This window comes from Pipra filicauda, unplaced genomic scaffold (genome assembly GCF_003945595.2).
Source record: "Pipra filicauda isolate LSUMZ 115617 unplaced genomic scaffold, ASM394559v2 scaffold1_size10287979_pilon, whole genome shotgun sequence".
Classification (NCBI taxonomy): domain Eukaryota; kingdom Metazoa; phylum Chordata; class Aves; order Passeriformes; family Pipridae; genus Pipra; species Pipra filicauda.
Window position 1 is genome coordinate 1,129,787 of NW_024104310.1, and position 12,894 is coordinate 1,142,680.

Genomic DNA, 12,894 nt, shown 5'->3' on the forward strand with positions numbered 1-12,894 from the left:
ATTCTACTAGCAGTCAAAAAAATATAAATAGATAAGAGATGAGAAAAGGAGATATTTTGCAGTAACCCTAAGCTTATACCTCATAGCATCAATCACACTGAAGAGCGCAGCTTGCCAGAGGCATTTCCTTTGTAATCCAGAAGACCATCTGTACAGTGTCAAGGAATAATACAGCAAGCAGAAGCTTTCATACTTGGTGCCTATGTGCATATACACACCTACTGCAAAAGCTGAGATGAATTCTGCCAAGTGTACTAAGAGAAGACATCACAGGTGCTCACTTTATAAATTATACACTAGATATTAGTCATACAAAGTTTAAAATTTGTCCCAATCACCACCCTAGAATTCTCAGAAGTCTTCCTGTGTGGATGTGCAGAATGGCCATACCCAAATTTCCAAATTTAGGTAAGGAGGACAATGATTCTTTGACACACTGAGGGTTGTGTAGGGGAGCCCAAGGAGTGTCTCATGAGGGTATATGTGAAGAGAAAAGGAACACTGAAGTAGGTCTGCTCCCTGTCTGGTAGAACATATAGAGGCATTCCAGTTTTAATCAGATTATTGGGATTGCAAGTGCTTTGCTTAACGAGGGAGAGATCCTCTGGTTTTTCCAAGGAGATCCAAAGAGCAGACAATCCAGAATGGCCAAGTAGACATAGGTGGTTTGTGTTACGGGGTGGGAAAGTCAGTTGTTTTGTCTTGATTAAAGAATAGACATAAGGCTATGCAGATCTTCAGAGGTGCAAAATCACCTCTTTCAACAAGGAGAAAGAAGAAATTACCTGAAATTGTGAAGCAGGAAGGTAAACCCATGCAATAGGCTGATTGCTCCTGCCAGAGACAAACACTTTCTAAGCGACTGCACTAAGCAAGGGTAAAGATAGATGGCAAAACAAGCCTCAGGGCTGCCAAAGCGTTGGAATTCTGACAAACAAGTACCACAAGAACTTAAAGGCATGCTGATGGCTTTAGAAAAGGAGTCGACCTGACTAAATAGGTTAACCCCAGCTAGAGATTTAATTCAAAACTTGTACAATTTTGACATTACAAGATTCACTCTTGTTTCATGAGCTAGAACAACTTCTCTTTTCATGAAGTAAGAAATTATATACACATGCAAATTATTGATTTATTATACTATTTTCTAATTCTAAGAAAACTCATATTATTCTGTCAGGATTCTATTAACTTTTTTCCTTTTCTCTGCTTACTGTAGAAGCACTGTCGATACTGCTATATATCTGAAAAGATAAACACCTGGCAACTTGGCAACACTTAAGCATTCTTCATCCTTATTCTTTTATGCATCATAAGGATCTGCTCAGAACACCCACATACATGCACAAACATTGTGTCACTCACACATAATACACTCCTTTTTCCAACCACAATTTTTCCTTTCCCAACAGTTCCAACTATAATTCACTGGCAGAGCAAAATCTTGGAGTAAGCATCTCATTTATCACTGGACAAAGACAGGCCTTTACTTCTCCTCAGCCCTAAAGGCCAAGGTGGAACTGTCTGCATCTCATTTGTCATAAACTTTCAGTAGATGAGTTAGTTTATATCTGGGTGGACCGAGACAGGCTGGAGCTTACTGCAGTGGGGTTTTTTTTATCGTTTTAATCAGGATGGGGGCAGAACTCACAGTTTTATAGCTTTACTTTCACTGCTGAGCAAATCTGACTCTATCCTGCCTGCAAGAACAGAAGAGCTGTGGTTCAGAAGAGCTCCCTGGGGTGCTCCGGCCAAGTAATTACAGTAACTTGCATAATACCTCTCATCAAGAAACTGCATTTTTGCAGCAAGAAGAGAAGTCTTGTTCCATACACAGCAGAGACTTAAAAAAAAGAAAAATGTCAGTCTCCAGTACTGAACTGCCTGTAATCCATTTTACCTTACTGGCAACAAGTAAGGGCAGCAAAACAGGAAAAAAAAAACTAAAAGCACTATGTGGAGCTTACTGGAGGACCAGAAAAGACACTACTCTTATTGTCTCAGTTTGGTAGAAGGGAGTTCTCAGGAAGAGTTTGCATAAGAGTTGGTTAGTGGACCCCGAACAGCAGAGCTCTCTTACAAGCTATCTCACAGTTCTTCACTGCCAAATTCACAGGCTACCACCCAAGGAGGGATTTTGCCTGAGGCTTGCTCTTCTGTTCCACAACTGCTTGGTACATGCAGATGCCTGCATGTGTTTCAAAAGCTGTTAAGTTTGTGCAAGTTGCTCCCTTCCATGTACCCCATGTCAATCCTGCTCCCTCAGATGGGGACACATCCATGACACTCTCCTAATGACACTCACCAGGCCATGCACAGACCATGAAGTCCAACAAGGACTTTTGGTGGATTCCAGAAGACAAAGGCTCTCAGGATGCCAGGAGAGTGTCAAGAGGAAGGAAACAATGATTTAAGCTGTTATTTATAAGGTATATCATGTGCAAATTGGGACTACTTTAATAGGGAATTAAAAAAAATAAAATAGTTCCTCCAGAGAATATCCTCATCCCTTAGGCATGTTCCCCAGCCAGTGGATTGCTGGCTGCAGATGGGCTGCATCACCTGCTGGCTTTATTAATGGTATGCAAGTCCATTAATGGACATATTAATATGTAAAATTAAAATCCTTTGTTTAGTAGAAAAAAAATAATCCCATTCTGCCCCCCAAAAAACGAACCGATTTAATTTCTTTTTCAAGCAGCAAGAACAAGGACATGTTTATTTAGATTTAGCTCAAGCCAAATTAATTTCCATCTTTTTAAAGATCACTGGCATATAAAAAGTTAAAATACACTGTATTGTGAATGAATCCCTACTCCCTTCCTTGCTCCTTTCACTACAAGGCTTAATAAATTAACAATGTGTGAACTTTTACTGAGATCCTGGAGGGTCCAGAAAATTTATTTTAACTGTGATGAGAAAACTTAGTCTTATATATTTGTTCTCTATTCATAAGGTACTATGTATTTTTATATTTCCAATTTTTAAAGGCTCCACTTTCTTTCAGAGAAACTAATTGGGTCTGTTCCCCACCCATTTTAACCTTTTTTCCTCAAGCTCAAGGATGCCAAGGTTCTGCTTAGTTCATAAAGCATCTGATATTTTGAAAGAATAAAAAAATTCCTTTTCTTTTCTTGGTGAAGCGTATATTTAAGGATGAATAGACCATTTTAAAATTTCAACAACAGCACTTAGCCAAGAATGCAGAGATTGATAGTTTCTCAAAAAATTAAGATTATTTTAGGACATATTTGGTTAACAAAATATCTCAGGTTTCCCACCCAGCCTCAACAGTTGGCTTTTGCTGTACTAACCACTGCTGTTAAATTACATAGTGCACACTACACTTATGATGGACATGGTTATAATGGACAATTGGTTATAGCGGACAAAAACAGATCTCCCAAACCAAACATATTAAGTTCAAGACATTCCTCTCTGGTTATAACAGACAAACATTGGCCACAATGCCAATTTCTGGACTTTTTTCTGAACCCTATAAATGTACTGAATAGAAATGGGAGCTAGTGAGGAAAGTTACAGGAATACTATGTTTTTAAAATAGATTGTGCCTTAAGCCAAAGACTGAACAAGATGGTAAAAGAGGTTATGCCAGACTAGCACTTTCTGCTAACCTGATTGACCACTGCATACAAGATAAACCCAGAACTTTCTATAATCTGTTCTCTCCTGCTCTAAGAGCCAACTTCAGTGGGTGCAGTACTGTGGAGATGTAGAAGGACTCCAAATCACTCCCTTCACAGGGCTCTTCCTCAGATGGCACAGCCTGTCCTGCCCATTCAAAAGGCCAGACACTCAAATGTACTCCTACTGACATAATAATTTTCAAGGTAGCCTTTTACATTCTGTTTATATGCATATTTGCCAAGGGTACCGGGGAGTAGGTGGGTGAGTTAAAATGTACCCATTTTAAATAGAAATAAGAGCTACACACACAAGCACCCACTCGCATCTATGAAATAGCTCTGGTAGAAATAGAGAGTCTATATATTTGCTGACTAAGGTCCTGCAAGTGGATACCCTGTCAGCTTGATGCTAATGGAGACAAAAAGCTGACCCAAGATGTAATTCCACATTTCAATAAGAAGCTTTGTTTTATTCCATATGTTCTTTGGGGTCAAAGTCTGTCAAGGTACAGTCCTGGCTTCCTGGTGTCTAAAATTAAAAACGAATACTCACTACATTTGGTAACAAGAACAATGTTACCTGTGAATTTTAGTTGTACCCTCCCTGTGTGACCTCCCTGCAAAATAGTGATGAACATCCCAAGTCAGCACAAAGTATTTTACCTAATAATTACAAAGAAGTTCCAACACACATCTGAAAATAAATCATGGAATCATAGAATATCCTGAGTTGGAGGGGATCCAAAAGTTCAACTACTGACTCTGCACAGGAAAACCCAAAAATTCACACCATGTGCCAAAAAGCAGCATCCAAAATCTTCTTGAGCTCTGTCAGGCTTGATGCCATGACCACTTCCCCAGACAGCCTGTTCCAGTGCTTAAACCCCTGTCGGTTGAAAGCTTTTTCCTAACATCCAACATAAATCTCCCCTGACTCAGCTTCAGGCCATTCCTTTGTGTCCTGTCACTGGTCACCACAGAGAAGAGATCAGTGCCTGCCCCTCCTCTTCCCCTACAGGAAGCTGCAGGACTGCAGTGAGGTCTCCCCTCAGTCTCCTCTTCTCCAGGCTGAACAAATCAAGCGATCTCAGCCACTGCTCATATCACTTCCCCTTCAATATCTTCATAGCTATCCTTTGGAAGCTTTCTAGTAGCTTTATATCCTTCTTGTATTGTGGTGCCCAAAACTGCACACTATATTCAAAGTGAGGCCACCTCAGTGCAGAGCAGGGAGGGACAATCCCCTCCCTCAACCAGCTGACGATGCTTTGCCTGATGCCCCCTAGAACATGGTTGGCCCTCCTGGCTGCCAGGGCACTGCTGACTCATATTCAACTGGTCATTCCTTTCTGTTGCAGATCCCTTTCTGCGGGGCTGCTCTCCACACTCTCAGTCCCCAGCCTGCACAGATGTCCAGGGTTGCCCTGTCCCTGGTGCAGAATCTGGCACTTGCCCTTGTTAAACTTCATGCTGTTGATGATTTGCATTCTCTGAAATATGATGATAAAATATCTGTCATCCACAATAGTCTGATGGACAGCACACATTCAAAAGACTAGGAAGCTCACATAGTGATTTTCCAGGCAGCGGACATCTGTTTCACCCATCAGCATCTTCCCTTCTTGTCATACAATAAGATCATCAAAATATATTGCTATTGTCTATAGATTGTTTCTTTTCAACAGCAAGACAGGTGCTGCAAGTTTCTTCTGTTCTGGAGAAAGCGTGCTAACAGAATGTGATCAGTGAATGATCATTATGGCAAGTCCTGTGACTGGAAACTGCATAGGGAATATAAACTGACAAACACGCCTCCTAGAATGATAGTAAAAAGTGTTTTCAAAGTCTGTTCAAATGTACTGTATTTTCCAAAAACTGTAGAAATTGTCTGTTTTGAATTAGTCCATTCAGATAATTTGGGATTTTGTTGGAGTTTTTTTAACTTGGGTTTCAATATTTTAAGGCCTATTTTCCAGTTATTAAGTAGTTGCTACCTGTTCTCAAGCAGTGCTAATGTACAGAATTTGAAAGACAACATGACATATCATAAATAGATATCGTTCTCATACAGAGTTCTATGCACTTAAACTATCATTTTGGCACAAAACTTCAAGTAACCACTGGACTTTCTCTTCACTGTCTAACCAACAACACAAGAATAAAACATAAATATGTGAAAAACATATCATTTCCCCAGAGAGAGTCTCAAAGAATTTGGGGTGCATGTTGATCTCTTTTGCTTATCTGTCTTCTTTTCTTTTCCTTTTTTAAAGATATAAGACTCAACGGGGGAAGAAAAAAAGGCAAAGAAAAAAGTGCATTAAGATTACATTTGGCATTTTAAATACAACAAAAGGTACTTATAGGGCTGCTTTATTGTACAGTCAAGTAAACTCCAGCTGTCAGCTCTGTGATCACTTCTTCAATAGGCAAAAAGGACTCAGCTCTAACCTGGCTACATGCTGGTTCTCACCAGTAGAACAACTGATATTTTCTTCCATATGAATTGCATTCACAATTATCCCTTGACTTTCAAGGAAAACTTTGAAAGAAAAGTGTGAATAGACTTCCAAAGTGAGTGTGCTTCTTTTTGCTTTCCTTATTTTTTCTTATTAAAAAACTGTATATCTGTTTTTATTAGAGCTGAAGTAAAGATGAAAAGTTCTGCAGGATGACTTGCAAAATCTTGTGGGTTTATTGGCATTCTCCTATTATGTTCACATTAAAAAGATTAAAATATGCTAAATATGATCCTCTACCTGAAAAGAGAGGAACTACTGCATATATAGAGTCAGAGAATATGCATTGCTGAAACTTTGATCATTTCTTTAAATGTGACATTACAGGAAGAAATGAAGTAAATGGGAGTTCTGTCATTGTCTTCAACTGGACCAAGGGTTTACTAGCTGTCTTCTGATAGCAATTTCTAGATTTATTGAGTAACATTATTCAAGATCCATACTTCACAGAAGAACAAGCATAACTGAACACTAGAATTGATTTAAATCTCTGAACAATATTCTCCCGAAAGCTTCTCTTTTTTTAGAATGTTCTCTTTTAAATTTTGTGGAGGGAAATTAGGAAATCAAATAAGCTTAATTTTGAAAATCTGCTTCAATCTTGCTTGAAATTAGTGATATTGGCAGTTTTCTCTTATGACTTTTCCCTTTTTCTTTGTTGATTTCTGTACTCATTTTCTTTTGAAATCTATACAATAAAAAATTAAAAATAAAAAAGGAGTAGTAGACGAGGGGGAAGAGGAAAGGAATGACAATTATTTGTGAAAAGAAATTACTTTTTAACATATTTTATCTCTTACATTCAAAGTCAAAGTCAAATCAAGACAGAGACAAGTGATGTAGCTTCAAAACTACAAAATTCCACTTTGCCCTCTTTTCAGTGTATTGCTATGCTGCTTTCAAAAGACTCTATTTCACTGTATTTTGAAAGCTAATTGCATTTTGTATGTTGTTTCTTTTATGAAATTATCTTCTTTTCTAACTCCATTCTATTAACCAGTTGTCAGAAACTCATAAAAAATGCCACTCTAGATTGCTCCATCATGTAGGTAGGCAAAACGCGGAAGACTGACAGTAGCAGTCTGTGCAAGGCCAAGCAACATACAGCCTTCAGCAAAAATGGGCCCTAAATGATTTCAAAAATTTGTTTACTGTGGCATTACATATTTGACAAACTGTATTCCAGCAAACCAAAATATAGACAACTATTCAGCAAAAAAATTCTTTTCAGTGAAATGTTTGTCCAGGTGACCGACTGCTTAGTTTTCAGTTCTGACCTCAGTCAGCTAACCTATCTGCTCTTTCAGCCTTCTCCAAGTTTATCAACCTTAAGACTTCATAAAATTGACTCAATTTGTTTTGCCATAATTTCTTGATTAATCTATAGTTTATGTGTTTATATGAAAATATTTTTTTTCAAACGTCTCAAATCTCTGTTTATGAGTTCTTGGCTGAAGGATTAACTACAGAAACGACAAGCACGGAGGGAGCTTTCTGAGAAATTTTTTGGCTTCAGCAGTAACATTCTGGTCATCTCATAATCCCATTGAATGATTTTAATGTAAAAATGGACCCAAGGAAATATGAAATATAAGGAGTGGTATTGCACAGGGGTTTTCTGTCCAAAATATTCTATGTAACATAAAAGAAACAAAACCAAAAAAACAGCTACAAAATTGCATATTAGTTTCATGAAGGTGCTTACTTCCATCCTCAGCAACAGAAATTTGTAAAAAGAAAACCATACATGTATGAAGAATTTTTCAAGAAAAAAATTATTTCAATTTTATCTAATACAAATTTCATCCTGTTGGCTGTATACTTGCTCTGTGTGCACATTTAAGCAATGAACAGACAAATGTTCAAGTCCACACATTTCATTATTCATGTAATACGTTTTCTGTATGACATAGAAAGAGATATTGTTTGATATAGTGAAACAGAGAGTTTACCACAGATCCAATCAGAGTCCTGGCATAAAGTATTTTGATAAGTTAACAAAGTTTCTGACAATGTCATCAATAAGAGTGGCACAGGAAAACATTTGAAAAATTTGATATCTGTACCTGAGGATATCATTAATCAAAGTGAAGGTTTACTTTTGAAAATTCTTCCATCTGGCATATCTGTTAAACACCTGTAAACATCTGTAAACACCTGCCTACCTCCAGGGTATTCAATACCCCATGGTTCTTCACTCTTCCCTCCTAAGTTTTGTGTAGCAGGAAACTGCAACTAGATTTGCCTTCTAAAAATAGTCACAGTTACTTGGTATATCTGTGTAACCTCTTCCAGAGTGGGCAAAAGAGCCCTAGCAGTTCCAGGTAGGACGGAAGAAGTTCCCGTAACATGACATGTATGTAAGGTGATGATAAAAATCTCATCAGAATGGATTACAAAGCCCAGTAATCAATAGCAAATGAGCTTCCTTCTAAACATTGCTCTAGATAAAGACCAGATTTATACAGTTTATTTTCTGCTGTTTTGTCAATGTTTGGTCCAACAACCCTTCAATTCTTATTATAGCAATGTCCATTCACCAACACATCCAAAGAAATATAAAGAAAGTTTCTCAATTTCTTAATATGATTACAGCACCCTAGAGTTTTTATGACAGACATCTTCTTAACATATAAAATATATTCTTTTCAATTAAAGGTCAGCAGAATTGATTTATATTGGTTTGATTCCAAAGTACGTTCATGTCAGTGGAATCATGGCTAGCTTTGAATTTGCCTTTGTGTTTAAATAATGTGCATGGTTTAAATAATGTTTGTGTTATTGAGGGAAAAGTTAAATCACTGAGAATACATTCCAACACTGGATGATTCTTCATCCTGTTGTATGCAGCTGTGATAGCCATATCAGCCCATGAAGTCAAGAGGGGAAAAAAAAAAAAGAATTTAAAATTATTTCAATTAGTATAAATTATTACATTAACTAGTACTTAGTACCAGTACAATGCACTCAAGTATCTTCTAAATTCTTTCTAAGCTCTTAGTGTTATATTTATATAACATTTTTAAAGCCCTTAACAATTCAAATTGTGATTATTTTTAACTTGAACCTCAGCCGTATCAGAATAATATTTAGGAGGCTACTGCAAATTAAGCTATGTAAAAGAATATTTTCATTATTGATTTGAGGCAAGAATGGATACCTACTACACATTAAGAAACAGAGAACCAGGATCATTGCTAGATCAATGCTAAAATATTTCACCATTTTTTAATTCAATATCCTGAAGTACTGACAACAAATAGGATGAAAACTTCGATAGCAGCATTCATTCCTCACATAATAATCCTCAGCTTTCAGCAATACTTAGGATTTTCTACAAATTCACTATTTTTTTTTGGAGGAAGTTAACTGGAAGATATTAAGGCATTTCTATGTACTGACATCAGAGTGAGAAAGCAGGTAAATAAGAATAAATATATAACACTGAACAACACCCCTTTTCTTTTTTTCCTGCTTTACTATAACAAGTATTTAGCTCAGTCACATTAACATGTAAAAAATGATAATTTTTTTTTGTTGAAAATTTTTCTTGTTGAATGCACTATGACATAAAACTTTTAGAAATAATATCACATTTTTATAACTATACAATAGAAACTTTTTGAAAGAATTATCACGTAAATGTAAGTGCTAGGCAGGTGTTGAATCATTCCTAATATTTTAGTTATTAACAATCCTAGAGAGTTTTAATTGATTGGTAATCACTTAGAGTCCAGAGCTGTTTCTAATAGCAGAAAGGTATTTTAAGACACTTCCAATTTCAATCAATATAACTTATGAGTATAGTTATTTCTCAGAATTACTGAATATGACAGGCTGAACAAGAGTATTTTCTAAAATTCTGGTGTTATTTTACTAGACAGTAAAATAAAATTTAAAAAAAGGTAAGTGAAAACTCATCTATTAGCAATCAAATAGGTAATGGGAAACTGCAATACAGGCACATGACCCTGAGATTAGTTCAGCTGGTTGGAACATGGAGCTATTAACACCAAGATTGTGAGTTTGATTCCCATATGGGCCATTCACTTAAAGTTGGAGTCGATGATCCTCGTGAGTCCCTTCCAACTCAGAATATTCTGTGATTTTCATTCTATTTGCATCTCCAGAAACCAAGGTGCTTCTTTATAAAAATTATTTATATTTGCAAATATTTTTACATAATCATCTCAACATCTTGAAAGTCCAGTACATAACAGCTCAGTCCTTTGGGTTGTGTAATAAGAAGCACAAATCATTCCATTATTTATCAGCAGTCATGAAAGAGTACTTCCTTCGTTGTCAATTTTCTTAGATTGGAAATGAGCTAATATATTGTTGTTGTAAATGCATAACATGTTAGTCCTGTAGCAATAACTGCAGCTCTTTTGCATTTCAGTGGCTGCTAATTTTTCTTTGGAGTTCAAAAAGAAATATAAATACTCTGTTATTTTAGAAAGCATCCTTGGGCACAAGCAAAGGTTTTCTGATCTTACTGTGGCCAGTTCTCAGTCTTTAAACATTAGCCACATTTCAGGGTATAAGGGATTCACAGGTTTTACAGCCTCATTTGAAACCTCCATCCAATGTGAGAAGAAACTAGGATCTCGTTCTGGCACCGTCATAGCTCTGAAGGCCCTCCCCAATCTGCTCAGCACCTCAGACTGCCACAGTGACACAGCACCCCAAGTTTGTATAGACAGGTGTCCTGCTTTATTTATAGACTTTACATCTGGGGAAATGTTTTTAGAGAGCTCTAGGAAGACCTCTACCTGAAAACTGCCAGGAGGAGTTTGCTTGCAAATGCATTTTAAAGCCTCACCCAGAACATCTTGCAATAACATAGGTCAGCACTCGAATACTGCCAACACGTTCAGAAAGATGAATGAAGAGTTCAGACTATGTTCCTTTTTTTTTTTATGACATTACCCAGACTGGGTTGCAGAGTCCTGGGACAATACCCTGTTTGTTGCAGAAAGTATAAAGTTTTGAGACTCACACCTGAAATGTGAAAATAGATTTAAATTTAAGTGACATTGCTTAATGCTGCTCTGCAAAGCTTCAGCTGATTGATTTAGACATCTCTTATATAGGCAGGAGTTGCATGAATTGAGAAACCTTGCTTTATGGCAAGTCAAGATGGACAAATCAGGTAAATTAATCACAACACATACTCTCCTCTATGAAGTAATGTCATTTTTTCCCTATTTTATTTTTTCATTCTTTTGCCCAAATCTTATTCTGTGTCATGGAAATCAACTTCAGAAACTTCGTGGGTGTTACCTCTGCCTCAGAAAAGGCTGAGAAAACAAATCTGACACCTCAAACAGATAGACCTCAGCCTCATCCTTCAGTCTTCTCTGCCTTTTCGTTGAAAACTATACATTCAGATTACTCACAAGCTCTGAAGAAGCACAACTTTCAGCTTTCTTCACAAGCTCATTCTTTCCAGCAGCACTAGCTCTCTCCATCTCCTCTAAACTACCTTCTTGTCCTGCTTCTACCTTACAACCCCGTTCAACTTCCTAGTCTGTGCTGTCAGAAGTTTTGATTCCAATAAGAATTTGACCCACTTTCATCCTTGTTAAACCATAAAGAAAAATGCAAGAAACGTGATGCAGAAGTTATTCCAACATGTATTTATTCTGTAGCCATAGTCCAGACTGAGATTCAGAGCCCTAAAAATATTGAGATTGGAGGAATTTAAGAAATTAAAACCAAACTTGTGACTCTCAAAACCCATAAGCAACTCTTCTCTAATGATCAGAGCTCCTAAACATTCTGAAGCAATTTTAGCACCTAAGGAAATGTCTGAAGAAATCCTTTGGGCTATTCTTTGAAAAACAGGTTTGGCTATATCTCCACTTATTAAAAATAGGTCAGCTCTCTTCAGAGAAGCACTGGAAGCCAAGAAACTGGAATGAGGGAGAGAGAAAGCTCTGCCAGGCTGCAAGTTAGACACCTACATCCAAGAGGCAAGACCAAACCAGTCCTTTGCCTTCAGAAGCTGCTCCCAACTCAGTGTGTTGACTGCCTTTGCCCCACTGATGACTTTTCTCCTGAGTACACACAGTGATGACCACGAGCACCCCTGCATGACTCAGGGCTGTGTCACCACACTGCCTTCCTTGTGGGCTCCAGCAGTGAACCTGATCTAGGATCATGTGACTATAAAAGTTGCAATTGTATGTCTGTGCAAAACATTCCCTGATTGTATTTAATGCACCTTCACAGAGTTAAAACCCCAAGAATTTAATCCGAGGATTTATCTGGAGAATCCAGCCCTGAACAAAAACATCTATGTGGTTGTTTTCTAAGAGTTTGTAAATGGCATCAGTGACATTTCTTACAGATTTCAGCTAGTAAGAGCTCACCAGGCATTCCAATTCATTATGTTTCTCCACTCTCCTATCACAAATGATATTTTAATTTTTATTTTGACTCTGCTGAACACTTGAAGGTTGTATTGTTTTGTAGTTCCTAGGGCACCAGGCATAATAAACAGAGAATTTCAAACTTCTCACAGCCTCATGCTGAGATAACATTGTCAGTTTACCCTCATATTTTAAAGACTGTCTCCAGTCATCAGGATTGAGATCACGGGGTACACTTCTACTGTCAAATCCTGTTCAGCTGTAAGTTGCCCAAGCCCCCAAAACTGCAGACTGTCATCTATTTGTAGTTCAGGGACATATGACTCACTTTCTGTCTTTTGACCAAAAAAAAAT